This window comes from Lissotriton helveticus, chromosome 8 (assembly GCF_964261635.1).
Source record: "Lissotriton helveticus chromosome 8, aLisHel1.1, whole genome shotgun sequence".
Lineage (NCBI taxonomy): Eukaryota > Metazoa > Chordata > Amphibia > Caudata > Salamandridae > Lissotriton > Lissotriton helveticus.
This window is the reverse complement of record NC_136069.1, coordinates 784,312,894-784,339,780: the sequence shown is the minus strand read 5'-3', so window position 1 is coordinate 784,339,780 and position 26,887 is coordinate 784,312,894.

Below are 26,887 nucleotides of genomic sequence, written 5' to 3'. Positions count from 1 at the left end.
CACCACCCTCCCTGTCGACATGGGGGCCTGTGGGGAGTTGTAGTGCTGGTCTCTCACACACCCCACCCACCTCTCACACACACCCCACCCACCACCACCCTCCCTGTCGACATGGGGGCCTGTGGGGAGTTGTAGTGCTGGTCTCTCACACACCCCACCCACCTCTCACACACCCCACCCACTAACACCCTCCCTGTAGACATGGGGGCCTGTGGGGAGTTGTAGTGCTGGTCTCTAACACCGCCCACCCCCCACCACCCTCCCTGTTGACATGGTGGCCTCTTGGGAGTTGTAGTGCTGGTCTCTCACACACCCCACCCACCTCTCATATACACCCCACCCACCACCACCCTCCCTGTAGACATGGGGGCCTGTTGGGAGTTTTAGTACTGGTCTCTAACACCCCCCACCCTCACCACCCTCCCTGTAGACATGGGGGCCTCTTGGGAGTTGTAGTGCTGGTCTCTAACACCCCCCACCACCCACCACCCTCCCTGTCGACATGGGGGCCTGTGGGGAGTTGTAGTGCTGGTCTCTCACACACCCCACACACCCCAGACACCTCTCACACCCCCCCCCACCCACCACCACCCTCCCTGTAGACATGGGGGCCTGTTGGGAGTTGTAGTGCTGGTCTCTAACACCCCCCACCACCCTCCCTGTAGACATGGAGGCCTGTGGGGAGTTGTAGTGCTGGTCTCTCACATACCCCACCCACCTCTCACACACCCCCCACCACCCTCCCTGTAGACATGGGGACCTCTTGGGAGTTGTGGTGCTGGCTGCTTTGACAACATGCAAGGCTGGGAACGTAGGAGGCAACATTTGTGTTTGGTCATGGTGGCTGCATTTGAGCCCAGGACTTCACATTTGGGTGACTATGTGGCCCACATGCATGGATTGGAGCCGGGGAGATGTGTATTGGCAGTTGTGCAAGGCAGACCATGGCAGTGTGATAGTGGTCATTGGTTTGTACTTACCAGCCTATAGTCCCTCTTTGATTCCTTCCAGGCTCTCAGGGTGCAGTATGCCCAGCACCTTCTCCTCCCATTCTGCAAATTGTATGGGCTCCGGGGGAGTGCCGCCGCCAGTGTGGTGTGCCCGCAGGTGGTTCTTGGCCCTGATGCCTTTCATCCTTGCCTTAAGGTCGTGCCACCGCCCCTGGATCTCGCGTTTGGTGCGTGGCACGGTCCCTGACGCATTGACTCTGGTCACTATCCTGTCCCACATGTTGTTTTTGGTTGCCAAGGTGGTCTGCTGGACTAGGGTACCGAACAGATGTGGTTCGACACGGATGATTTCATCCATCATGACCTTCAACTCACTGTCTGTGAACTTGGGATTTTTCTTTGGTGCCATGGTGTGTGATGTGCAAGGTGTTGGTGGGGTGGGGTGCGATGTGCAGGTGTGTGGTGTGTAGGGATGGTGTTGTGGGGGTTTGTGTGGTGGGTGTGTTTGTGTGCAGGTTGTATGTGTGTTTTTGTGTGTCTGCTGTTAGTGGTATTCTGCCTCTTGCTTGCAGCTATGCTGTGATGCAAAGGACTGTAGTAGTGGGAGGGATTGATTTTATACTCTGTGTGGTGGTGGTGTCCCAATGGTTGTTGCCAATCAGGTGTTCTGTGGGTGTGGTGACTTTGGTGCATTTTTTGGTGCTTGGGGGGGTGTCATTGGGGCGTGTAGTTGCTGGGGGTGGGTGTTTCAGGTGGGTGGGTGTCCTGTTTAGTGTGTTTTCTATTTACTGCCGTCTGCCATTTTGTAATCGGTTTGACGGCAGGGATGGTGTTTGTGTGGTCCTTCGGCAGTCATGGTCCGTTTGGCGATGCATTGTTTCCGCTGCGGTCAAGGAAGGTGGTGAGTTCCGTTGGAATGGCAGCGTTATCCTAATCGCGCGGCCGGACCCTCCGCAGGTATAGCGGCGGTTGGGCCTGTTCCCGCGGTCATGTTCGTCCGCGGCGGAGGGTGTTTATTTGGTACCGTCCGCTTACGGCGGTCTTTGGTGTGCTCCGTCCGCCGCGGTCGGAGTTTCTTGACATAAATATCCTAATCGCAACCGCGGATTCTCTGCGGTGCGGTCGGGAGTGTTTTTGCCGCGACCATGGCGGACGGGACACATTTCCGTCCGCCATCCTAATAGGCCCCCTAGTGAGGAGACAATACCCCAGACAGATCGTCATGAACTGCATGAAGCGCGCTCGCAACAACAAACGCAATGGGCTCCTAGAAATGAAAGAAAAGGTCCCTGACAACACCATCACTTCCGTAACCACTTTCTAATCCAGGTCCCAAATGATTAAGAAAGCTATAAACAAACTTTGGGGCATTCTGAAGACAAGGGATCTTGAAATAACTCAACCTCGATTTGCCTTTAAAAGGACTAACAATCTCAAAGATCTGCTAATACATAACAGACCAAATACTAAATCTACATCCACACAAAGATGCCTTTAGGGTCTCCCTCCAGTAACCGGACATTACCCTTGCGGGTCTTATACCGTTTGCCCACAAACACAACCAATGAAAGAAATCAAATTATCTGACACCTACACATGGGTAATGATGAGGCACACTAATTGCAACACCAGTCGCTGCATTTATTTACTGACATGCCCGTGCGAGAGGCACTATGTTGGAATAACCATGAGAGCAGCCAAGACTAGGATAACAGAACATAAAAGCAATATCCTTTGTCGGAAAACCAACACCAAGCTGTACACACATTACTTCGAGAAAAAACACCCTCCGGAGAGCCTCAGGTGGCTCATCCTGGAAGCACATCCGACTATTACACAGACAGCCCTATTTAGGCTAGAACAGAGGTGGGTACACCACCTTAATGCAGTGAACCTTGGCCTAAACGATGATATCCCCTGGGGCTCACTGAACACCTAACCATATTCCTTGGCTATGAGTCTAATATTATCTGTATGACTACTGTGCTCCACATCACATTAGGATATAGCCACTTATGTCACCCCTGCTTGTACCCCCTTGGTTCATGCATTACTATAATAAACGAGAACACGCTGAGTAGGTTCTCCAATTCCACCTGAAAGAAACAACATGCTCGCACTCACCGTCTCTTCTCCATTAATTCACCCTTGTCTAGACCCATATAGGGTAGGAAGGTCTACACCATGTGTGTTATTTGAACACATGTTACCAAATAATTACTGTTAGAAAGGCGATCCCAGGGGAGACAGAAGATGTCTGACTGACCACCCCAAGACCCACCTCTCCTTATGGAATTGGCCGAGCGCCGTCGAGAGGCCTCCTTGGCGAGGCTCCTCTCCTACAATCGTAACCGCCGAGCAATCACACCACTACAAAGGGACACCACACGAGAGTAGATTCTTAAGAGTGTTTATATAAAGGATAAAGGCAAGTTCTCGTAGCAATATGTACAGGGGGATCGAGGGATCCTTGAGAGTCTCGGTATCAGGGGGAAGGGGGTAGCGGGACAGTCTTGGTACCAACTGGTACTAAGATACCCTGCGCACAGCTCTCAATCCTCGAGCTGGGGGGGGGGCACAAGGAGCCGTGACGTCGTCAGCAGGGCTCCGAGGAGGGTTCAGCGATGTCGAGCCGCGACAGCGTCAGCAGGGCTCCGAGGATGGTTCAGCGATGTCGGCCGCGACAGCGTCAGCAGGGCTCCGAGGATGGTTTAGCGATGTCGGGCCGCGACAGCGTCAGCAGGGCTCCGAGGATGGTTCAGCGTGGTCGGGCTGCGACAGCGTCAGCAGGGCTCCGAGGATAGTTCAGCGATGTCGGGCCGCGACAGCGTCAGCAGGGCTCCGAGGATGGTTCAGCGTGGTCGGGCCGCGACAGCGTCAGCAGGGCTCCGAGGTTCCAGGTTCCAAGTCCGAGAGTTCTTTATCAGGATCAGCCGCGACGAGGTCAGCAGGGCTTCGACTCCAAGATACAACTGGAGTCATAATCCAGGGCTGGCCCAGATATAGGACTGGAGTCCTTTGATGTCCGGACCCTCGCGCTTGGGTGTCAGAGGGGCCAGGATGAGAGGGTCCAGACACCCAGCAGGGATTCATACCAGGCGTCCGGGGACGGCTGGAGGGCCATCGAAACTACCCTCCTCCTGGATCCCTGAAGTGGCCACTCTACCACCTGGGCGGATCCTGGTGCCTCGATGTCGGGGCTTCACTGGGGCCGCGGCCGGGGTCGGGCCGAGGCCACGTGCTCGGGACGTGATGGGCCCAAGATGGAGTCGGGCCTGAAATGGCGGCCCGGGGTGGTGGCCGGACCTGCAGGGTTGGGCGAGCAGGGTTGGCCGGGTTCCAGGGGGGGAGAGCCGTGGGTTGCCAGGGGGACTGCTCTCGTCGAGAATTCGTGGAGGGTAGTTTCAGGGGGGCTACAGCGGGTCGATGGAGGGCCAATGTCGTCCAGGGCCCGCCATGTGGGGGGGGGTAGGACCACGCCCCGAGGCCGGGTCCAACACACGTCCCCTCCAGCTGAAGGCAGGGAGAGTCACCCATCTTTTTGGGGGTTCTCCTCGCCGAGGCGGAAGAAGCGGGACTGGCCATCAGTATTGGCGTGGTCGTTGCCAGGGCGATGCTCCACAGTGAAGTCCATCCCTAACAGGGAAATGGACCATCGCAGCAGCTTTGGGTTCTCGCCACGCATCTGCATCAGCCACCGCAGGGGCCGGTGGTCGGTCTGGACCCGGAAGTGGGTGCCGAAGAGGTAGGGCCGGAGTTTCTTTAGGGCCCACGCGACGGCGAAGGCTTCTATCTCGATGGTGCTCCATCGTTGTTCTTGAGCCAGCAGTCGCCGGCTGATGAAGGCCACAGGATGGTCAACCCCCTCGGGGTTAACTTGCGATAGGACCGCCCCGATGCCGTGCTCCGAGGCGTCGGTTTGGACTACAAACTCTCGGCTGTAGTCGGGGGCTTGGAGCACAGGGGCGGTGCACATGGCAGTCTTCAGAGTCTCGAAGGCCGTCTGACACTCGGGGGTCCAGTGCACCTTCTGTGGCTGCCTTTTGGAGGTCAGTTCCGTGAGGGGCCCCACAATGCTCCCATAGTCTTTTACGAAGCGCCAGTAATATCCAGTGAGCCCCAGGAAGGCTCGGACTGCTGTCTGGGTGACCGGGGGCTCCCAGGCTACGATGGCGTCAATCTTGGGTTGGAGGGGAGCCACATGGCCGTTCCCCACTTGGTGCCCCAGATAGGTCACAGACCCTTGGCCTATCTGGCACTTGCTGGCTTTCACAGTTAGTCCGGCCCGTCGGAGGGCCGTCAGGACCTCCCAGAGGTGCTTCAGGTGCTCGTCCCAGTGGCGGCTGTACACCGCAATATCGTCCAGATATGCGGCACTGAACTCTTCTAGCCCCGCCAGAACCTTATTCACCAGTCTCTGGAAGGTGGCCGGGGCGTTTTTCATGCCGAAGGGCATCACCTTGAAATGGAAGTGGCCATCGGGGGTCGAGAAGGCAGATCGCTCTTGGGCACCAGGGGTGAGGCCGATCTGCCAATACCCGGCCGTGAGGTAGAAGGTGCTGAGGTACCTGGCGGCCCCCAGGCGATCGATCAGTTCATCGGCCCGAGGGATGGGATGGGCGTCGGTCCTGGTGACGGCATTCAGTCCCCGGTAGTCGACACAAAACCTGAGTTCCGGAGTGGTGCCGGGGGCAGCGGCTTTAGGGACCAGGACGACTGGACTGGCCCAGGGACTGTCTGAGGGCTCGACCACCCCCAGGGCTAGCATCTTGGCAACTTCGGACTGGATGCAGGCCCAAACTCAGTCGGGAACTCGGTAGGCCCGGTGTCGCACGGGCCGGCTGTCCCCGGTGTCGACATCGTGGACACACCACTGTGTGACCCCGGGAGTGAGCGAAAACAGGTCCGCAAACTGCCCCAACAGCTCTTGGCAGTCCTGGCGCTGTTCGGGGGTCAGGGCGGAGGAGAGGGTGACTCCCTCGACGGAGCCGTCTTTTTCAGAGCACTTCAGGAGGTCGGGCAGGGGCTCTGAGTCGTCTTCGACTCCGTCATCCGTAGCTAGCAGCAGGCTCAGCTCCGTGCGGGCAAAGTGAGGCTTGAGCCGGTTGGCGTGTAGAACCCGGAGGGGGTTCCTGGGGGACTCCATGTCCACCAGATAGGTGACGGGGCTCTTGCGCTCCACCACTTTGAAGGGCCCCGTCCATTTGTCCTGGAGGGCACAAGGTTCGACCGGGGACATGACCCAGACTTGCTGGCTCGGCTCGAACTCGATGGCCGAGGCGTTCTGGTCATACCAGCGTTTCATCTCCTCCTGACTGGCCTCAAGGTTGGCCTCGGCAAGTTCCCGAAACTTCCGAGTCTGGTTTCGGAGGGTCAGGAGGCACCGGTAGACATCAGGCGGAGCATCTCGGACTCTAGTCTCCCAGCCTTCTTTGACCAGGCTGAGGGGACCTCGGACGGGGTGTCCGTACAATAGTTCAAAGGGGCTGAACCCCAGGGACTTCTGTGGCATCTCCCGATAGGCAAACAGGAGGCAGGGCAGCAGGACGTCCCATTTGCGGCGGAGGGGCTCTTCCAGGCCCTTGATCATCCCCTTGAGTGTTCGGTTAAACTGCTCCACAAGTCCATTCCCTTGGGGGTGATACGGGGTGGTGAACTTATATGTGACCCCGCACTGTTGCCACAGGGACCGCATATATTTTGATATAAAGTTTGTGCCCCGATCACTCACGACCTCTCGGGGGAACCCAACTCGGGAGAAGATCCCCATTAGCGCTCGGCCCACCACGGGGGCCATTATGGTCCGGAGGGGGATGGCTTCTGGGTAGCGGGTGGCATGGTCCACCAGGACGAGGATGAAGCGGTGCCCCTGAGAGGTTTGGGGGTCCAGGGGCCCCACGATGTCGATCCCCACTCGCTCGAAGGGGGTGGTTACCACGGGAAAGGGTTGGAGCGGGGCCTTGGCTTTTCCCCCGCTCTTTCCGTTGGCTTGACAGGTCGGACAGGTCCTGCAGTGATTGTTCACACCGTTGCGCATTTTTGGCCAGTAAAAATGGGTCACCAGGCGGCTGTAGGTTTTGTCCTGCCCCAGGTGCCCGGCGAGGGGCACGTCGTGTGCCAGGTTTAAGAGGAAGTCCCTGAATCGTAGGGGGACCACCAACACTCGGCTGGCCCCCAGTTCGGAAATTTTCTGTTCGCTGTATAGGAGGTCGTGGTCCCAGTAGACCCAGTGGGACCCCAACGTGTCCCCGGCGGCTTGAGCGGCGGCTTGCTGCCGGGTCCCCTGGAGGGAGGGACAGGCCTTCTGTTCCTGCCGGAATTGTTCTCGGGTGGGACCACCTTCCTGGCGCCATTGGGCTAGTTCAGGGAGGTCGCCGAGCTCGGCGATGTCTCCGCGGTTGGGCTCCGGTGGCCCCGACTCAGGGTCGGTTTCTTCATCGACGGTGGGCAGTGGCGGCACGGGCCACTCCTGTTTTTCGGTCGGGGCGGCCTCGGTCGGCGCCGGGGCCCGGGCTGCCATGGATCGGGTGGTCACGCAGACCCACTCGGGTAGTCCCAGCATCCCCAGGTGCTCTCTCCGCTCGACTTGGGCCCAGGGGGAACTCTTGAGGTAGTTTCCGAGGAGGCAGTCCACGGGGGCATCGTCCCGGACGGTCACCTTTAGCATGCCCGACACCCCTCCCCACTCGAAGGGGATTCGGGCCATCTGGCATAGGGTCTCGGAATTGTCGGCGGCCAGCACGGGGCACAGCACATTTGGTAGGATCTGTTCGGGAGTTACCAAGTTGCAGCGGACGGCCGTCACACTGGCTCCAGTGTCACGGAGTGCTTCGGCCCGGCGCCCATTAATGTTGACCCACTGACGGTATTTTTGGGTGTTGCTCGGGAGTGGAGCCCGGGGATCATGTCTCTCTCGCCCAGACAGACTAGGGCCATGGCGGCTGGCTCCCACTTGGTCTGGTCCTCGTTGTAGACCTCTTCTTCTTCCCCTCCTTCTCCCAGGGCTGTGGCAGCGATCTGGCGGGTCGGAGGCCCGGTGGTGCCGGGACGCTGGTTCATTGGGCAGTGGGGGTCACTGGCAAAGTGACCTGGCCGCTGGCATCTGTGGCAGGTAACGTTCGGGCGGGGCCCCGACCGTGCTGGGGGGGGGGCCTCATCTGGTCAGGGATGGCGAAGTGTTGTTCTGGGGCGACCCCCGGGGGGGACTCCGGGGCGGCGCAGACGGGAAGTCTCGGTTCCGGTTCTGGCCTCCTCCGCCGCCTCGCTGGCGGAGGTGCCCCTGGGGGTTCCGTCCTGATTCTCCTATCGGGGCCCGGGGGACCCAGGTGCTCACCCATCGATCGGCCTCGACGGCGAGCTTCAGTGGCTCGGTCAGTTTGCTGTCGAGTAGATGCTGTCTGAGCTCGACAAAGCAGTCGTTGGAGAGGTGCTCCCATACAATGAGGTCGAACAGCTGCTCGTAGGTGGCCACTTTGCTGCCCTTGATCCACCCTTCCAGCGCCCTGCTATAAAAGTTCACGTACTCTACCCATGTAGTACCGGGGATCTTTTTACAGTCTCTGAATCTCTGCCGGTACATTTCAGGGGTGAGGCCATAACGGGTGAGCAGGGCGTCCTTCATGTGATCATAGGAGGACATCACGTCGTCGGCCAGTTCCAGCAGGGTGTCTCTTCCTTCGCTGACGAATTTCCCCCATAAGCCGGCACCCCAATCTTTTCGGGGTATGCGGTGTGCGGTCATGGCGACTTCGTAGGCCTTAAACCACTGCTGGATGTCGTCATTTTTATAGTACTCTTTGACGACATCCTTGGGAATGTGGATCTTTGTGTCTGCAGGAGGCGGGGGGCTTCGGTTCACAGCGGCGCCAGCTTCTTCGCTCTTGGCCTTGATCTCCAGTTCTTTGAGGCCACGCTCGTGCTCGAACTTGATTTTCTTTTCTTCCAATTCTCTCTGCCTCTGTCTCTCCTCCAGGTCTCCTTGCAGCCGTAGTTGCTCAAGGGCCATTTTCTTTTCCGCTAGCTGGAGTTCTCCGTCCAGCCGGAGTCGGGCGAGCTCCAACTCGTGGAGCCGGCTTCTCTCTCGCTCTTGGGCATCTTCGTGGGAGAGGCCCGTGTCTCTGTTGGCGGGTCTTTCTTCCGCTGGGGCTGTTATGGTTTCCTGGGGCACGTGTGGGACCGTGTCACCTTCAGTTTGGGGTGGTGTCGCTTCGGCCTCCACCCATGTTTGCAGCGCTTCTTTAAAATCCTCTTTTGTGCTTAGTCCGGTGGTAGCGATACCTAAGTCTTTGCAAAATTGTTTGAGTTCTTTATGGGTGTACTCCTCCAATAGTTCCTTCTGGAACTTTGCGGTCGTTCCGGCTTCTTTAGTACTCATGGCTGCTGTGTGTCTCTGTTAGTAGTGGGCGAGTCACTCGCTGTACGATTTGCGCCTGCCACCAATGTTAGAAAGGCGATCCCAGGGGAGACAGAAGATGTCTGACCGACCACCCCGAGACCCACCTCTCCTTATGGAATTGGCCGAGCGCCGTCGAGAGGCCTCCTTGGCGAGGCTCCTCTCCTACAATCGTAACCGCCGAGCAATCACACCACACGAGAGTAGATTCTTAAGAGTCTTTATATAAAGGATAAAGGCAAGTTCTCGCAGCAATATGTACAGGGGGATCGAGGGATCCTTAAGAGTCTCGGTATCAGGGGGAAGGGGGTAGCGGGACAGTCTTGGTACCAATTGGTACTAAGATACCCTGCGCACAGCTCTCAATCCTCGAGCTGGGGGGGGCGCAAGGAGCCGCGACGTCGTCAGCAGGGCTCCGAGGATGGTTCAGCGATGTCGAGCCGCGACAGCGTCAGCAGGGCTCCGAGGATGGTTCAGCGATGTCGGGCCGCGACAGCGTCAGCAGGGCTCCGAGGATGGTTCAGCGATGTCGGGCCGCGACAGCGTCAGCAGGACTCCGGGCCGCGACAGCGTCAGCAGGGCTCCGAGGATGGTTCAGCGTGGTCGGGCCGCGACAGCGTCAGCAGGGCTCCGAGGATAGTTCAGCGATGTCGGGCCGCGACAGCGTCAGCAGGACTCCGAAGATGATTCAGCGTGGTCGGGCCGCAACAGCGTCAGCAGGGCTCCGAGGTTCCAGGTTCCAAGTACGAGAGTTCTTTATCAGGATCAGCCGCGACGAGGTCAGCAGGGCTTCGACTCCAAGGTACAACTGCAGTCCTAATCCAGGGCTGGCCCAGATTTAGGACTGGAGTCCTTTGATGTCCGGACCCTCGCGCTTGGGGTCAGAGGGGCCGGGATGAGAGGGTCCAGACACCCAGCAGGGGGGTGGAGCCAGCGCCCAGGGAGGCTGGAGGGCGATTGATACCGGGCGTCCGTTGACGGCTGGAGGGCTATCGAAACTCCCCTCCTCCTGGATCCGTGAAGTGGCCACTCTACCACCTGGGCGGATCTTGGTGCCTCGATGTCGGGGCTTCGCTGGGTCCGCGGCCGGGGTCGGGCCGAGGCCACGTGCTCGGGACGTGATGGGCCCAAGATGGAGTCGGGCCTGAAATGGCGGCCCGGGGTGGTGGCCGGACCTGCAGGGTTGGGCGAGCAGGGTTCGCCGGGTTCCAGGGGGGAGAGCCGTGGGTTGCCAGGGGGACTGCTCTCGTCGAGAGTTCATGGAGGGTAGTTTCAGGGGGGCTACAGCGGGTCGATGGAGGGCCGATGTCGTCCAGGGCCCGCCATGTGGGGGGGGGGGGAGTCCAACAAATACTTCAACCGGGGTTCCTGCTGCAGCCCACTGAATCATTGGCTATTGTTTTCAATATGATCAGGAATTGATGTTGTAACACGCTATCTCTACCACCACATTATTAAGTGCTCTAGGCTCTGGGAACTACAGTTTACACACCATGCTACATTCTAGGATGGCTGCCGTGTGTTCCGACTAGGATGCATGCATTCCATCCATTTTCACTGTTTTGTCACGAGGCCACACCCCCGCTAAAGCTGTGTCCGTGACTCCTGTTGTTGTTGTAAGATATTTATGCCCCGCGTTCCGAGGCCACGATACCTTCCTGCAGAGCGGCAGTTGGGGTAGGTCGTTAGCGGGTTCCACACTAGGAACAGGCAAGCACCATGATGTATGCAGGCTTCTTGACTAGACGCGCGGCGCTCGAGTGTTTTGCCGCTTTGTTAACCCTGATTGCCAAGGGGTGCTCGCTGTGGTAAACGTTATGGTCCCATGCGTGTGTTCGTTTGTCTAGAGCCGCTCTCCACTGTTCTAACCAGCCTGTGCAAGTAGCTGGGTTTGTAAGCGACTGTCCTGGCATTTTCACAACATGAGGATTTCATTGCAGGCAGCGCTGACACCGCGCTCCTACCACCAGTTGTGCCGGATCAGTATCGTATGGGGCATCACTGGACATAGACATAGCAGGCTGTTGGTTTAACCTCTCCTTGATTCTTGTGTACCTCTTGGGAGTCAGTGGCTCTTCCTACCTCACGCCTGTTTTAACCAATGCAGAACCTACATAATCTTGACGGCTGATCTCCCTTTCTATGTGTTTCTAACCTCCGATGTCCGCAGTGACACCACTTTTGGGTGTCCTTTTCATCCGCTGCACCAGATGAGGCCATACACTATACTATTTTAGGTGAGTGCTCTTTATACTCACGTGTTTTGGTGCAGTTCCCTCACATTTTTCATGGTGTTTTATATGTCTCCCTGCGTATTTTGAAGTAACATTGTGTTTTTCAAGTGAGCACTGAGTATTGTGATACCCCCTTGGAACACAGTGTTTTTAATCAACAATAAGCAATTTGCGCACAACGTCTCATGACAAACACAGTACACAATCAGGACAGTTGTGTTTTAAATTGTTTTCTCTATTACAGGTGGTTTCACTCCGCTAGCAGGCAAGTCCCAAAGGCAATACCAGTGGCAGGTAGCATTAAACCTTTTCCACATTTTTTGTAGATAGTTTGTATTATAATATTGTTTGTTCACGGTCCTGAAGAATCGCCATTGATCATTTTATGACAAGTCTAGGGCGAGAAACATGTTGACCTTCTTTGAGTTGAGTAGGTAATTTGTCACATAGAAAACAAAATACGTTACCCCTCCCGTATTATTTTATTTAGGGAGTGTACCTACCAGAATAAAATCTTCAAGAGGTTACCTTGACCTGTTTTAAACTGCACAACACACATCTACACTAGACTAGGCCCCTCACACCCACTGCACCCTTACGGCAAGGAACAAAAGATCTCCGGCAAATAGCCCCTTTAAGGGTGCTCGTTGGGCATTGCAGTGCTGGCCTAACGAGGAGCAGGCTCATATGATGAAGCATGACACCTAGCTTGCTGGGTGTGTGAGAGCCCTAGTTCCGAAAGGAGGAATTCCCCCCTTCTTCTGCTGACCCCCTGTAACATGTTGCCAGACATCACCAGCCATGGCATTTTAATGGTGACCACTATTTCACCCAGGAACTTCGTACCCTTCTTTGTGTAAATGTATCTAGGGCATGTACGCTGGACCTCTTAAAAGCCCATAAATTGTTCCCTCCCCTTGATAATAAGTCAAATACTTTCATCTCACCCGCTGTGTCCCACATCGTTTTATTAGATACCGCCAGCTGGTCCTTCACACACATAGGCAGCTCTTAAATCACTTTTTCTTGCCTTCATGCATTCCAGCTTGCCCCTAGAAGATCCTCAGTCAGGCCCTAGACACCTCCCGTCTGCCAATAGACATGCCTTGCTCATTCTTAAACACCTCCAATTCAATTTCAATCTCGCATATCAAGCTTTCAAAGTTCCTCAGCATTTCTTCAGAGAATTTAAGGCTCATCCAACCTTCTAACACCTGTGTTTGGTCATTAGCTAGTTTATCCAGTTTTTCACTACTCTGCAAATACACACAACTGATTATTAGATCCCACTATGCATCTCCTAGAGAAGCTCAGCCTGTCCTCAGCCATTCACATCATGCGCTCATAGACACGTAGGTAGCCACTAAACACCCTTATTCTTGCTTCAGGCACCTTTGCACACATTCATAACCCCCACTGGCTCTTGAAGAATGGCAGCAGCTCCCTAGACTCATCCTTCGACACCTCTAGTTGGCTTTTAGACACACTCAACTGTTCCTCAGACTGCGTTCAGACACCACAAGCCGGTATTAGAGAGACCCATGCATCATCTCAGAGACTCTTGGTGTGGACTTAGACATCTCTGGCATGTCCTCTGAATCAATGACCATGGCCTCAGAAACTCTCAGACCGCTCCACCTTCAGGTGGTCCTTAAACACTCCAGATCAGCACTTAGAAATGCTTGACATCCCCTCAAATACATCAAGCGTGCCCTCAAGATACCATCGGCCTGTCTTCAGTCATCAACAGTTGGTTCCTACATTTTCCCATGTGACCCTTGGAGACCATTAGTCTGACCACAGAGACCCAAACCAGGTTCATAAATTACTCAATGCACCGGTAGAGACATTCTTCTGTTTAATCAACTCCAGATTCTATCAGCAACCCATCAGAAAGCGTCAGTCTCTATAACCCCAATTGCCCCCCAGAAATTAATTCCTCAACTGCTCAAATATGTCCTTATCTTCAGTAAATAGTGATCCAGGCAACTCACCGAACCCCATTCCAGCTACTTCACTGATCAACATGACATTCACAGTTACTTAGTGGTACATGCAATGTGTAGTGTATTAAAACGTCCCAGGAGAGAATGGTCAACAGTTAGAAGTGGTAGTCAGCTTGCCCATAGATCTGTTTTTGTTCCCTCTGCACCCAATTGGCCCTTGCTGTTTGACATTTAAGAATGAAGAGAGGCATTTAATATGAAGACTGGAGGAGTTTAGTGAATGTATGCACATTTATAGACTGATTCCATGGAAGACATAATATTCCAGTTCTGAAATCTTTTACTTTATTTTCATGTAATGCTGGTACAATGGGCACTGCATAGTTACCAGATTCAGCAACTCACTGAGATTTCGAAAGGTGGTATACTATTCTCAGGAACATATTATCCTCTGAATGTACTTTTAAATGTTTGTTGTGTTTTTATGTTTCAGAAATTGAGTTATTAAATTCTGAGGGGGTGACCCCCTAAGCACCATGTTTTGGCCTAACAAACACAGGGCCCAAGTCACAATGGTAAACTTACACTTTTGTCTAAGTTTACAACTTTTCGGTAATCACAATGGTAAACTTAGACCAAAAGTCTAACTTTACTACTTTTTGGCATTCTCAAAGGTAAACTTAGACCAAAAGTCTAACTTTACCACTTTTCAGTATTCACAAAGATACGTTACTGCTAATAAAGTTAGAATTTTGGTCTAAGTTTACTTTTGTGAATACCAAAAAGTAGTAAAGTAGGACTTTTGGTCTTAGTTTACCTTTCTGGATACCAAAAAGTAGTAAACTTACACAAAAGTGTATGTTTACCTTTGTGAATCTGGACCACAATCTGTTAGGCAAAAACACAGTTCTTAGAGAATCTCTGCGCGACCCCTGGTAGCAATGGCACACACAGCAGGCAGTTCCCCAGAGAAGTAAGTGTTAAGTTCAAGAAATATAAATAATTTTAAAGTCAAGAAAATAACACAATATAATAATGAACACAAATATTTTAAGATCATCAAAATAACTTTAGGGGAATTGGAGATATGGATTTTTTAAGTTTTAAGGCAAAAGGTGCCTAGAAAATAAAAACTCTATTGAACATACAGCAGTTTATGCTTAACCGAAAGTTAGGAGTAATTTGAGGATGACTGCGTTGGAGGAAAATTCCGGTACACCAAGCAGGTTGTGCGGGTCAAGAATTTTTGCTTCAGTAGTGGAAAAATTAACTGAATCCCACTTATCCCCAGCTGAAGTCAGGAATCTTCTTTCTTCCAGCAAGGTCTTTTTAGGTCTCGCCTGAGACAGCGCATGCTGTCTCTTCGAAACATTTAGTAAGTGGCTTTTAAAAGTGCCACGAGAGGCTTTTGCTGGCCTACAGCTTGCGTTCACAAGCTTGTGCACATGCACAGCTGCCATCTGTGTTTTTATTGCTGTAATCAGGCTCCTCTGCTTGCACTACCCCCCCTCCCTTTTCCCCCTTCCTCCGTCCTGGTCAGCTTCATTTGTGTCTTCTAGCTGCCACCGGGCACACACACCACCAGCCGTCAGTGCACGCTTTCACCGGGCACGCACACCACCTGCCGTCAGTGCACGCTTCCACCAGGCACACACCACCAGCCGTCAGTGCAAGCTTTCACCAATGCACACACACCACCAACCATCAGAGCACGCTTCCCCCAGGCACACACACCACCAGCCGTCAGTGAACGCTTCAACCAGGCACACACCCACCAGCTGTCAGTGCACGCTTCCACTAGGCACACTCACCACCAGCCGTCAGTGCACGCTTCTACCAGGCACACACACCACCAGCCGTCAGTGCATGCTTCCACCAGGCACACACACCTCCAGCTGTCTGTGCACCCTTCCACCAGGCACACACACCACCAGCCGTCAGTGTACACCTTCACCAGGCACACACACTACCAGCCATCACACACTACCAGCCCTCGGTGCACGCTTCCACCAGGCACAAACCACCAGCCGTCAGTGCACACTTTCACCAGGCACACACACACCACCAGCCATCAGTGCACACTTTCACCGGGCACATGCACCACCAGCTGTCAGTGCATGGTTTCACCAGGCACACACACCACCAGCCGTCAGTGCACGCTTTCACCAGGTGCACACACCACCAGCCGGTAGTGCACGCTTCCACCAGGCACACACACCACCAGCCATCAGTGCACGCTTCAACCAGGCACACACACCACCAGCCGTCAGTGCACACTTTCACTGGGCACACACACCACCTGCCGTCAGTGCACGCTTCCACCAGGCACACACACCACCAGCCGTCAGTGCACGCTTTCACTGGGCACACACACCACCAGCCATCAGTGCACACATTCACCAGGCACACACACCACCAGCTGTCAGTGCATGCTTTCACCAGGCACACACACCACCAGACATCAGTCCACACTTTCACCAGGCACACACACCACCAGCCATCAGTGCACACTTTCACCGGGCACACACACCACCAGCCGCCAGTGCATGCTTTCACCAGGCACACACACAACCAGCCATCAGTGCAAGCTTTCACTGGGCACACACACCACCAGCCGTCAGTGCACGCTTTCACCGGGCACACACACCGCCAGCCGTCAGTGCGCGCTTTCACTAAGCACACACACCACGAGCCGTCAGTGCACGCTTCCACCTGACACACACACCACCAGCCGTCAGTGCATGATTTCACCACCAGGCACACACACCACCAACCGTCAGTTCACACTTTCCCCAGGCACACACAATACCAGCCGTCACACACTACCAGCCGATGGTGCATACTTCCACCAGGTACACACCACCAGCCATCAGGGCATACACACACCACCAGCCGTCGGTGCATGCTTTCACTGGGCACACACACCACCAGCCGTCAGTGTACACTTTCACCAGGCACACACACTACCAGCCATTGGTGCACGCTTCCAACAGGCACAAACCACCAGCCGTCAGTGCACGCTTTCACCAATGCACACGCACCACCAGCCATCAGAGCACACTTCCACCAGGCACACACACCACCATCCGTCAGTGCAAGCTTCCACCAGGCACACACACCACCAGCCGTTAGTGCACGATTTCACCGGGCACACACACCACCAGTCGTCAGTGCACACTTTCACCAGGCACACACACCACCAGCCGTTAGTGCACGCTTTCACCAGTCACACACACCACCAGCCATCAGTGCACGCTTTCACCGGGCGCACACACCACCAGCCATCAGTGCACACTTTCACTGGGCACACACACCACCAGCCGCCAGTGCACGCTTTCACCAGGCACACACACCACCAGCCGTCAGTGCCCGCTTTCACTGGGCACACACACCACCAGCCATCAGTGCATGCTTTCACCGGGCACACACCATCAGCCGTCAGTGCACGCTTCCACCAGGCACACACACCACCACCCATTAGTGCACACTACCACGAGGCACACACACCACCAGCCATCAGTGCAAGCTTTCACTGGGCACACACACCACCAGCCGTCAGTGCACGCTTTCACCGGGAACACACACTGCCAGCCGTCAGTGCACACTTTCACTGAGCACACACACCACCAGCCGTCAGTGCGTGCTTCCACCTGGCACACACACCACCAGCCGTCAGTGCACGATTTCACCACCAGGCACACACACCACCAACCGTCAGTTCACACTTTCACCAGGCACACACACTACCAGCTGTCACACACTACCAGCCGATGGTGCATACTTCCACCAGGTACACACCACCAGCCGTCAGTGCACGCTTTCACCAGGCACACACACACCACCAGCCGTCGGTGCATGCTTTCACTGGGCACACACACCACCAGCCGTCAGTGTACACTTTCACCAGGCACACACACTACCAGCCGTTGGTGCACGCTTCCAACAGGCACACACCACCAGCCGTCTGTGCACGCTTTCACCAATGCACACGCACCACCAGCCATCAGAGCACACTTCCACCAGGCACACACACCACCATCCGTCAGTGCAATCTTCCACCAGGCACACACACCACCAGCCGTCAGTGCACGATTTCACCGGGCACACACACCACCAGTCGTCAGTGCACAGTTTCACCTGGCACACACACCACCAGCCATTAGTGCACACTTTCACCAGTCACACACACCACCAGCCATCAGTGCACACTTTCACCGGGCGCACACACCACCAGCCATCAGTGCACGCTTTCACTGGGCACACACCACCAGCCGCCAGTGCACGCTTTCACCAGGCACACACACCACCAGCCGTCAGTGCCCACTTTCACTGGGCACACACACCACCAGCCATCAGTGCATGCTTTCACCGGCACACGCCATCAGTCGTCAGTGCACGCTTCCACAAGGCACACACACCACCACCCTTAGTGCACGCTACCACGAGGCACACACACCACCAACCGTCAGTGCACACTTTCACCAGACACACACACTACCAGCCGTCGGTACATGCTTCCACCAGGCACACTCGCTTTCACCAGGCACACACACACCACCAGCCGTCGGTGCATGCTTTCACCTATGTCATATAGTTACTCATTGCCTATATACTGTGTTAAGTTAGCATGAGCTTATTAAATGTTTAAACGCCATTTTACCTTTTGCTGGTTCTGCACACGACACATAATTGTTGTTTTAGCTTTCAGCCTAGTAGAGCGTTGTGATTTACACGACAATAATATGTTATTGCTCTGATATCAGCTTTGCTTGGTAAACTGTGTCTGTACAGTGTGTGCTGAAGCCTTCAAGGATAACTCGACACAGTGTTGTTGTGAGGTCTGATCTTCGCACCTTCCTAGACATAACATACATGCAAGCGGCAGCCAAATTCTGTTTTTAGGCACGTTTTACACAGAGCACACAACACACTTGATGGTGCTTCGCATGCAGAGAGCTGGTGGAAGATGATGTGATCCCTTACCACTAGGATCTTGAGGTATGGGGCCACCCTGCTAAAACCCAAAGAGGCCTTCTTAGATATAATATATTATACTAAATAGGGAGGGTGAGAATTAGGTGTTGTTAAACCCTATTCATTTCAGCATTTTAGCATGTTGTCACCTTTTGCATTCTATGGACTAGTAACTATGATGATAACTTTGCTTCTTATAATATGTTTGCTTGTATTATCTAAGATACTGCGTTTGAGAACACTGCATTAGTAAATAAACATTTAAAATGTGCACGTGTCCTCATTTACTCCTCGTTCTGGTTTGTAATGATTGTATAACGAAAGAGTGTTCATGTGTTCCACGTGACCTGAGCTATTCTAAGTTCATGTCCTGGTTTGTCTAAACATTGGGAGTTTTGTGATGACCAATGAGACACTGTAGCTAGCTTTGTAAGTGGATTTTGGGTACTAAGGTGAGTTTTGGCACACCCTAATTCACTGAGGTTCCAAGTCTCTATGCACAGTTCTGTAGGAGAACGGAATCCCTGCTACATGGCGCCCAACGTTGGTGGTCTTAATTCATGACACTTGAGTAGTACATCATTCAATCCTTAACCCCTTCACTGTCATTTCCGGAAAACGGTGGTGTCGGAAAAAACCTTCCTATTTGTGAAATAGGTCTTTTCAAGCTTGAATCTTTCTAAACGGTTTCCTTGAATTACTACCCAGTTGTGCTACAAAGTTTACTTTGTCCTTTTACCTTTCTGTGTCATTATGGCCACGGTGGACATTCCGCAGCATAGTCGCATTGCGGTGCCCAACCATTTGCAGCAGTACAATGTCCCCGTAGATGGCATGGCCGTGATAATGGTGGTGAGTGCGGAGGTAGCTTACCCTTTCGAAATCTTTTATTCGTGGGTGACATTCCCAGCAGTGGACGGAACTTCAGGTGTGTTCCACACGTACACTCCCACTGCTGTGCCAAATGAATATACTCTGTATAGGGCACAGGAAGTACCTATAGATACTTCGCAGCATCGCATGTGGTTTGGTGGAGCCCTCCCCCATTCTTTAACCGCTCCGAGGTTAGGTCCTTTGTCCATTCCAGGCACAAATTTGCCTGTTTTGGCTGGATTTACTCCTCATCCTCAACAAGGCAATTGTTATGTTGTTGAACTTCGAAGACTACATGTAGTCTCAATTTGCGTTATTCGAGTGTTGGTGAAATACATAACCCGTTATCTTCCGGGTGGGGCCCCGGGTGGTGCGGCGCTTCCTGCGGGACAGGGCGGTATGAAGCTCAGTCCCGTGATGGTCAATGCTGTGATGGGCAAGCGTCCCCAAGATAAGGATGATTTTCCTTTCTGGCTTGCCGAGAAATTTGACCAGCTGGAAGCGGTATTTCCAAACATGACTCCTGGTGAAAAACACAGGATTCTGACAATTAGTTTGCCCAAAGACTTGGCCCCTGAAATCGGTGACTGTGAAACCTGGGGTAGAACATTTGCGGCGGTCTATGTGAGGTGTTACGGCACTCTGTCTATGACTGTCCTGCCTACGGTCCTTAAACGTGTTCAGGATGAGCACGGACCTGAGGCTGTGGTTGAATTGGGTATGCACCTATGTAGCACCTTTGATGTGGTTTGCGATCTCATACTTGCTAATGTCAAGGGAGATGCAGTGAACTTTTAGGTAGCCAATGCTTTGCAGGCGCTTCCCGATGCCGAGAAACCCCGACAGTTAGCAAGGATTATTGTGGCGGCTTATAAGACCATGGGCCGCAATAGTAGGGGTCTCAAGCCATTTTCTACTAAAGAGAAAACGCAACCCCAAGGGCAGAAGTCTGACACTGACGTTCAGCCCAAGTACAAAAACAGAATTGGCCTAAAAAACAACAACAGGGAAAGCGACAGCAACAGAAACAGGAGTCTCGTCCTGCGTCTCCATTGCCTGCACCCACAGAACGTGTTTATGACTTGCGCGATGGCGCGAAGATTAAATCACCTGATCGTTTTCAGGTTTCTGATCAACGCTCTCCTCGTTCTTTTCAGGAGTCGTCCGGTGGTGGAGGAGGCGGCAGGGTCGCGGTGGCCAGCAAGGACTCGACCAGCCTCGCTCGAAAGACGGTGCAGGGAAGCAGGACGGATCTACTCTGAAAAGACTCCAGTTTCAGAAGAAGAAAGTCGCCGCTTTAACAGCGAGAAATGCCACAGATAGTGAGAACGCGGCTTCGGAATCTGACATGGGCTCTGACCTTGCTGGACAGCGCGGCAGAGATTACCATAATACGGGAGGCCCTGCGTCCACTACTGAAGGTGACAGCGACTGACCGTTATGTTGTGGTTGAAACAGCTGACACTAGAGTTGCTCCCCCTGACAGACTTTATGAAATTGTCCTGTTAATCGAAGGTGACATACAACGTACCATAAAAGGGATATTTTGGGAAAATCTTTCGTCTACTTATGACATTTTGTTATCGGAGGCTGACTGGCCCCCACCTTTTGTTCTCGCAGCTCCGCGAGGGGAGGAGGTGATCCTCCCCAGTTTCGCTCACACAGTCTCGAAGGAGCATGTGCTGAATTTTGCAGAAGAGTGGGCTAAGGCTCTAGCGCCGGCTCTGTACCGTACACACTGTGGTTGGGATAATTTTTCCCCACACCACGAGATTCCTTTGCGGTCTCAGCCACAGCCTCAACCTCAATATCCCATACGACGTGAAGCTAAGGCTTCCGTTGCGGAAATCCTTGAACAATTGGAATATCAAGGAGTGATTGAAACATGTGTGTCTCCAATGAATAACCCTCTTTTTACTGTGACCAAGCCAGACGGATCATTTCATTTGGTATTGGATTACCGGCATTTAAACTCGCATTGCCATACCTGTGCAGTACAGAATACTCACGGCTCTGCCTTGGTGGATAGTCTTGTGCGTAAGCGGTTTAAGACCACGCTTGACATTTCCAACGGTTTTTATGCCCACCATTTGGATGGTCTGAGTTCCCAATGGACCTCCTTTACTTGCGGCGGTGTGCAAAAACAATTTTGACGTTTACCTATGGGCTATAAGAACACCCTGGGATTTTTACTGCCCGCCTAGTCTCTCTTCTGGAGAGAGTCGACCCGGATGCATGCTCGTATGTGGATGACATTTATCTCACAGACGACGAACTTTGGGAGCATCTGTGTCGCGTTGACCGCTTAATTTGTAGCTTTGCAGATATGGGTTACAAATTCAACTTTGCAAAATCGCACATTGCAGAGTATACAGTGTTGTTCCTGGGCTACGAGCTCAACAATGAAGGTAGAGGTTTGGCTCCTCACTTCCTGGAGAAATGCGCACAACTGCACGCTCCGACAACTGTGAAAAAATTACAGTCTTTACTGGGTTTTTTAAATTTTGGGAGAACTTACATTCCGGAATATGCCCAGCGTATCAAGCCTTTGTATGCTTTGATACAACGACTTTTTCCAAATCATGCTGGCTGCCTGAGCACTCTGCTATTGTGCAATCTTTGCAGGCTGATCTGCTCGCTTCTAAGTTCCTACTCACCGTGACAACCACACCAACCTGGTGATAAGAATCATCCCTGGGACGGTGGATTTTACTTACCTGACTTTTAACGAAGGAGACACAGTACCTATTGCTTACAAGTCACACTTGTACACTTCGGCTGAAATGTGATTTTCCACTGTGGAGAAAGTTTTGATGGCTGTACAGATGGCGATTCTTAAGGAACGTGCTCTGTCACAGGGAAAACACATGTTGGTTGTTACCCCGTGTCCTGCTTTGGAGGCAGTTACGAAAGCCAGTGTACCGAATTCTAAAGCTTTGCACCCTCGGTGGATACAATGGGCTGCTTCATTGACGTCCCCGGATGTTTATTTTTGACGCCTCCTTACAGTCGCAGGAGTACTTACAGTATGAATTCGTTCATTTAGCTCCTTTAGCTATGCGGCCTTTGGAGGATTTCCATTGCATCCTTTACACTGATGGGTCGGCGCAGGTTGCGCATGGCTCTAAACACGCCTACGTTTCCGCATGCACCATTGTGGGCGGTGCCATGGTGAACGATGAGATCAAGGCCAGGGTCGTGCACACGCAGACTCTTGGGGACTGCACCGCACAATTGGCAGAGCTTCGTGCTTTGATGCTTGCATTGGAGTACGTTGATCCTAGTGTGACGACTCTTATTGTGAGTGATTCTTACTACTGTGTCCAGTCTTACAATGAAAACTTGTTCTTTTGGATTCAAAATGACTTTCATGATTCCAAGGGTAGCACAATAACACATAAAATGATCTGGGTCCGAGTGGCTGAGCTTAAAGAGCAGTTGCCACATGTGTTTGTAATTCATACTCTCGGCCATCAGCATGTTGGAGTTCACGCTGTAGGTAACTCGCTTGCTGATGAAGCAGCAAAATCTGCAGTATCAACATATTTGGTTGCAGCAGTTACACGGTCCAGAAGTAAGATTGATGATGATATCTTGGCGGCTGTCGCTGCCACTGAGAAGGGAGGTAAATATCCTACGGGGTTCCCTTCGAAGTACACATACCACTTAAGTCCCGATAAGGTTCCTTATGTGAAAATTCCTGAAGTTGGGGAGAGGTTGATCCCCAACTCGGATCGCAGAAATACATTGATCACAGCGGCACATGAAGGTGTTGCGTCTGCGCATGCGGGCGTTTTGGCCACTGTATCTCAGTTACAACAGCGTTTCTGGTGGCGGGGACTGTACAAACAGACGCGCGATTATGTCCTTCAATGTGACATTTGCCAGCAAATAAAGCCTTCAACTGCTGCGCGTCCGCCACAGACACAGTTGTACATATCTAATAAGCCACTAGGGTGTGTTTATTTAGATCATTGCAGTCCTTTTTCTTCTCATACTGCATATAAGTATATCTTAGTCGCAGTTGATTCATGCACACGCTTTGTCTGGGTCTGGCCCCACCGTAGCGCTGATTCACGGTCTGTCATAAGAGATTTGCGCGTCTTTGTAGGGATTTTTGCCTGTGGTACCTTCCATTCGGATCAGGGTCCGGCTTTCGCGTCTAAGGCGTATAAGGATGCAATGATGTCGATGGGGGTCCAAGTCAAGTTTTCGTCTCCATACAGACCTGAGGGTAATAGTGTAGGTGAACGAATGAACCGTGACTTAAAGCAATCATTGACAGCTCGAGTTATAGGCACTGGCAGGAACTGGCTGGCCCATCTCAATGGCGTGCAGCGTGCTCTTAATAATCTCCCTAGAAGGTCCCTGGGTGGGCGAACCCCATACGAAATGCTCTTTGGTATCAAGATGTTTGTCCCGGACCTTGACGGTCTAGACTGCGTGGCCCAAGCCACAGCCTTTGACGTAGATGAACATTGCAATGTTTTACAGGATCTACAAAAGACCAGAGACAGTCTTGCAAAGGAACATTTGCCCTCCACATCGGATGATGCGTTACAGATCCTGGTAGTTGGCTGGCTACCCCAAGTTGGAGAACTGGTTTGGGAAAAGATCGATAACAAGAAAGAATTTGGTCCCTCCTATCGAGCTTCGGTTCCTGTGTTTGGTGTGAAGGGCACAAGAACAGTCATTTTACCACCACTTCCAGGTCGTAAGGAAAACAGGTTTATCTCAATTGACAATTACAAGATACACAGAGTGGCCGATTCTTCTAAGTATGACACCGGCGGTCTCCTGTCCTTCGATTGTGAGAAATTCTGTTTTGGCCACTGCTTCTAATCCTGAGCCATAGGTGGCCATCGAGATGCCTACAATTTCCAACCCTTTATTAAGTCCTTTGCCTGGTGCTAACGTTGATGAACTTGATTACACTTACCCAACTGACTTATCGATGCCTGATTTGCAAACACGTTTGGCCACAGAATCCAGATTTTCTTTTGACACTGTTTCACATTGCTCAAAAACGCCCTCACGTTTTGCAATTTATGCCAGTTTATTAAAAAAAAACTTTTTGATTCCCCTTTGGACATATATTTGGTTGGTACTTTTTTCAATTTACCTTTTTATGTCAATTGGTTTTGTGTTTTATTTTTTTCGAATCATCAATGGACACTATGTCGAAGAGAGAACATGCATTCGACATCTGAATGGAACATTGGCTCCCCTTTCCTCCTCACATTCTGCCCACAGACTGAAGAGAGACTTGACATTTGGTAATATCACTGCTTGGCAAGTCCTTGATGGGATTGTGTGGGATGCTATTACATTTCAAATCCATGGCCCTACTGATGTTGTTAATGTCCCTAATGTGCTCAGGGTAAACATGGGGGATGTAGTAAAGCAAAACATACGTTCTGATGATTGGGATGTTCAGGCCGTAGAGGCTTTGTTTTCTGATTTGAAATATTATGCTGCCTTTGATGCTGAAGATTTCTACTTAGAATCTGCAAATTATGGTGATTTATTTTGCTTCCAACATTATGGCAACCATTACTTACATAAAACTAATTTCAGACGAAGTGCTGTAAATTATACACAAAGTTCAAAGTTCAAAGATAGCTTTATTCGGTATTTAAAAAAGACCATAAAAGCACGGAAGAAAAATACAAAACATATCATACATAGCATACATTGGTTCAAGTTAAAACACGCTAGTTTGCGTATAAATACATTAAGGAGTAAAAAGCAAAAGCATGTTTAAAAACAGTTCATAGGGTGCAGAGAGCACACTCGACCTTAAAAGAATGTATGTAATATTAAATGTGATTATGCACAAGATAATACAATTCTGCAATCATTAATCATAAATCATTAGGCTATCGTCCCGCTGCATCGAACAGCAAATTTCAGGTAATTAACCGCTGGGTTCATAGTCGGTTCATCTTGCAGCATGTACAATCTAATCAGTGCTGGTTTGCATTTTCTCAGTCCCCACAGCTTTAAAATGGGTAACAAATACCTCTTTCTACCCCACTCATAGTATTTGCAGAAGAAGATGCAATGAATATTTGACTGGGTAGATAGGTCGTTACAAGGACAGTTTATCAGTTTAGCAGACCAGTCATTTGGGGCGGGAAAGGATATCAGCCTGTAAAAACAGTCAGTCCTCATCCGTGTAAGAAGCATTCTGTGATAGCATGAAAAAGCCGGGGTCAAGTAGGGATGGAGACCAGGACCATGAAGAATGCGACGGTACGAGATGATTGTGGACTTGTTTCCATCTAGGTACCACCGCCTATCCTCTAATAGGTAAGGCATGCTTCTTTCAAAGCTTTTTTTGTCATTTGTGTACATGAAGTGGGGGTTAAATAAAGTTCTGGGTGGCCAATAGAATTCAGAAGTTTTTTGACATAGGATAACCATGCAAACTTACTGGGATCTGATTGATTCATGCAATCTTGGATTATTTCCCTGCTGAAAACTGTGTCCTCGGAGGACCATATCTTATGCCACAACATGACAGGAGTTATTTTTATTAAATCAGTGATGTGAACTCTGTCTAATTCTTTGTGGCATATGGTCGTAGAGGTAGATCTTGGGACTGATAACAAATACCTAAAAAATGCATTTTCAACTGATTGAATTTGAGTACATTCTGCCAGCCCCCAGATGCCGGCACCGTATGTCGCAGTAGAGACACATTTAGCTGCATAGATCTTAAGCAGAATGTCTACGGGTTTACCGCCCAGTCTCTTGGCAAATTGTTTTACTGCGCCTATGGTGCGGGAAAATGCCAGAATGCGAGTAGTGATGGCTGTTGCCCATGTACCCCTATTATTAAAAGTAATGCCTAGGTATGAAAAAGTTTTAGTCAAGCCTATCTTTGTTTGATTCACAAAGGTTTTGCAGTCTATCTTAGAAATATTTCTAGAGGTACAACACATGGTAAAAGTTTTTCCCACATTGATCTTCAATCCTCTAGTGCTCATGAAAGTCGAGAATCCAGTTAGGGCCTTCTGGAGTCCCATCTGGGTTCGTGACATAATCACAGCGTCGTCGGCGTATAATAATAATGGAACCGACAGGCCGTTTACTTTAGGATAATCGACTTCCAGCTCAATTAAGAAATCTGCCACCTCATTAATATATAAATTAAAAAGAAAAGGGGCGAGGATACAACCCTGACGAACACCCTTTTCTATGGGAAATTTTTTGGTTCGTTCTCCGTTTTTACCATATCGAACCGTAGCACCTGCATCTCTATAAAGTTCTTTTATAAAAGTTAAAATGTGTGGATCTATCCCCATTTTAGTCAGCGTGTTCCATAGCACTCTGTGATCTAGGCAATCAAAAGCCGAGCTTAGGTCGACAAATGTCAGGAACAGGTTCCCTTTTTTTGCTACGATGTATTTATTTGTTAATAATGTCAAATTTAATCCCTGCTCGACCGTGCCCAGACCACTTTTAAATCCATATTGGAATTTAGAGAGGATCCCGTTGCATTTGGCCCAGGCT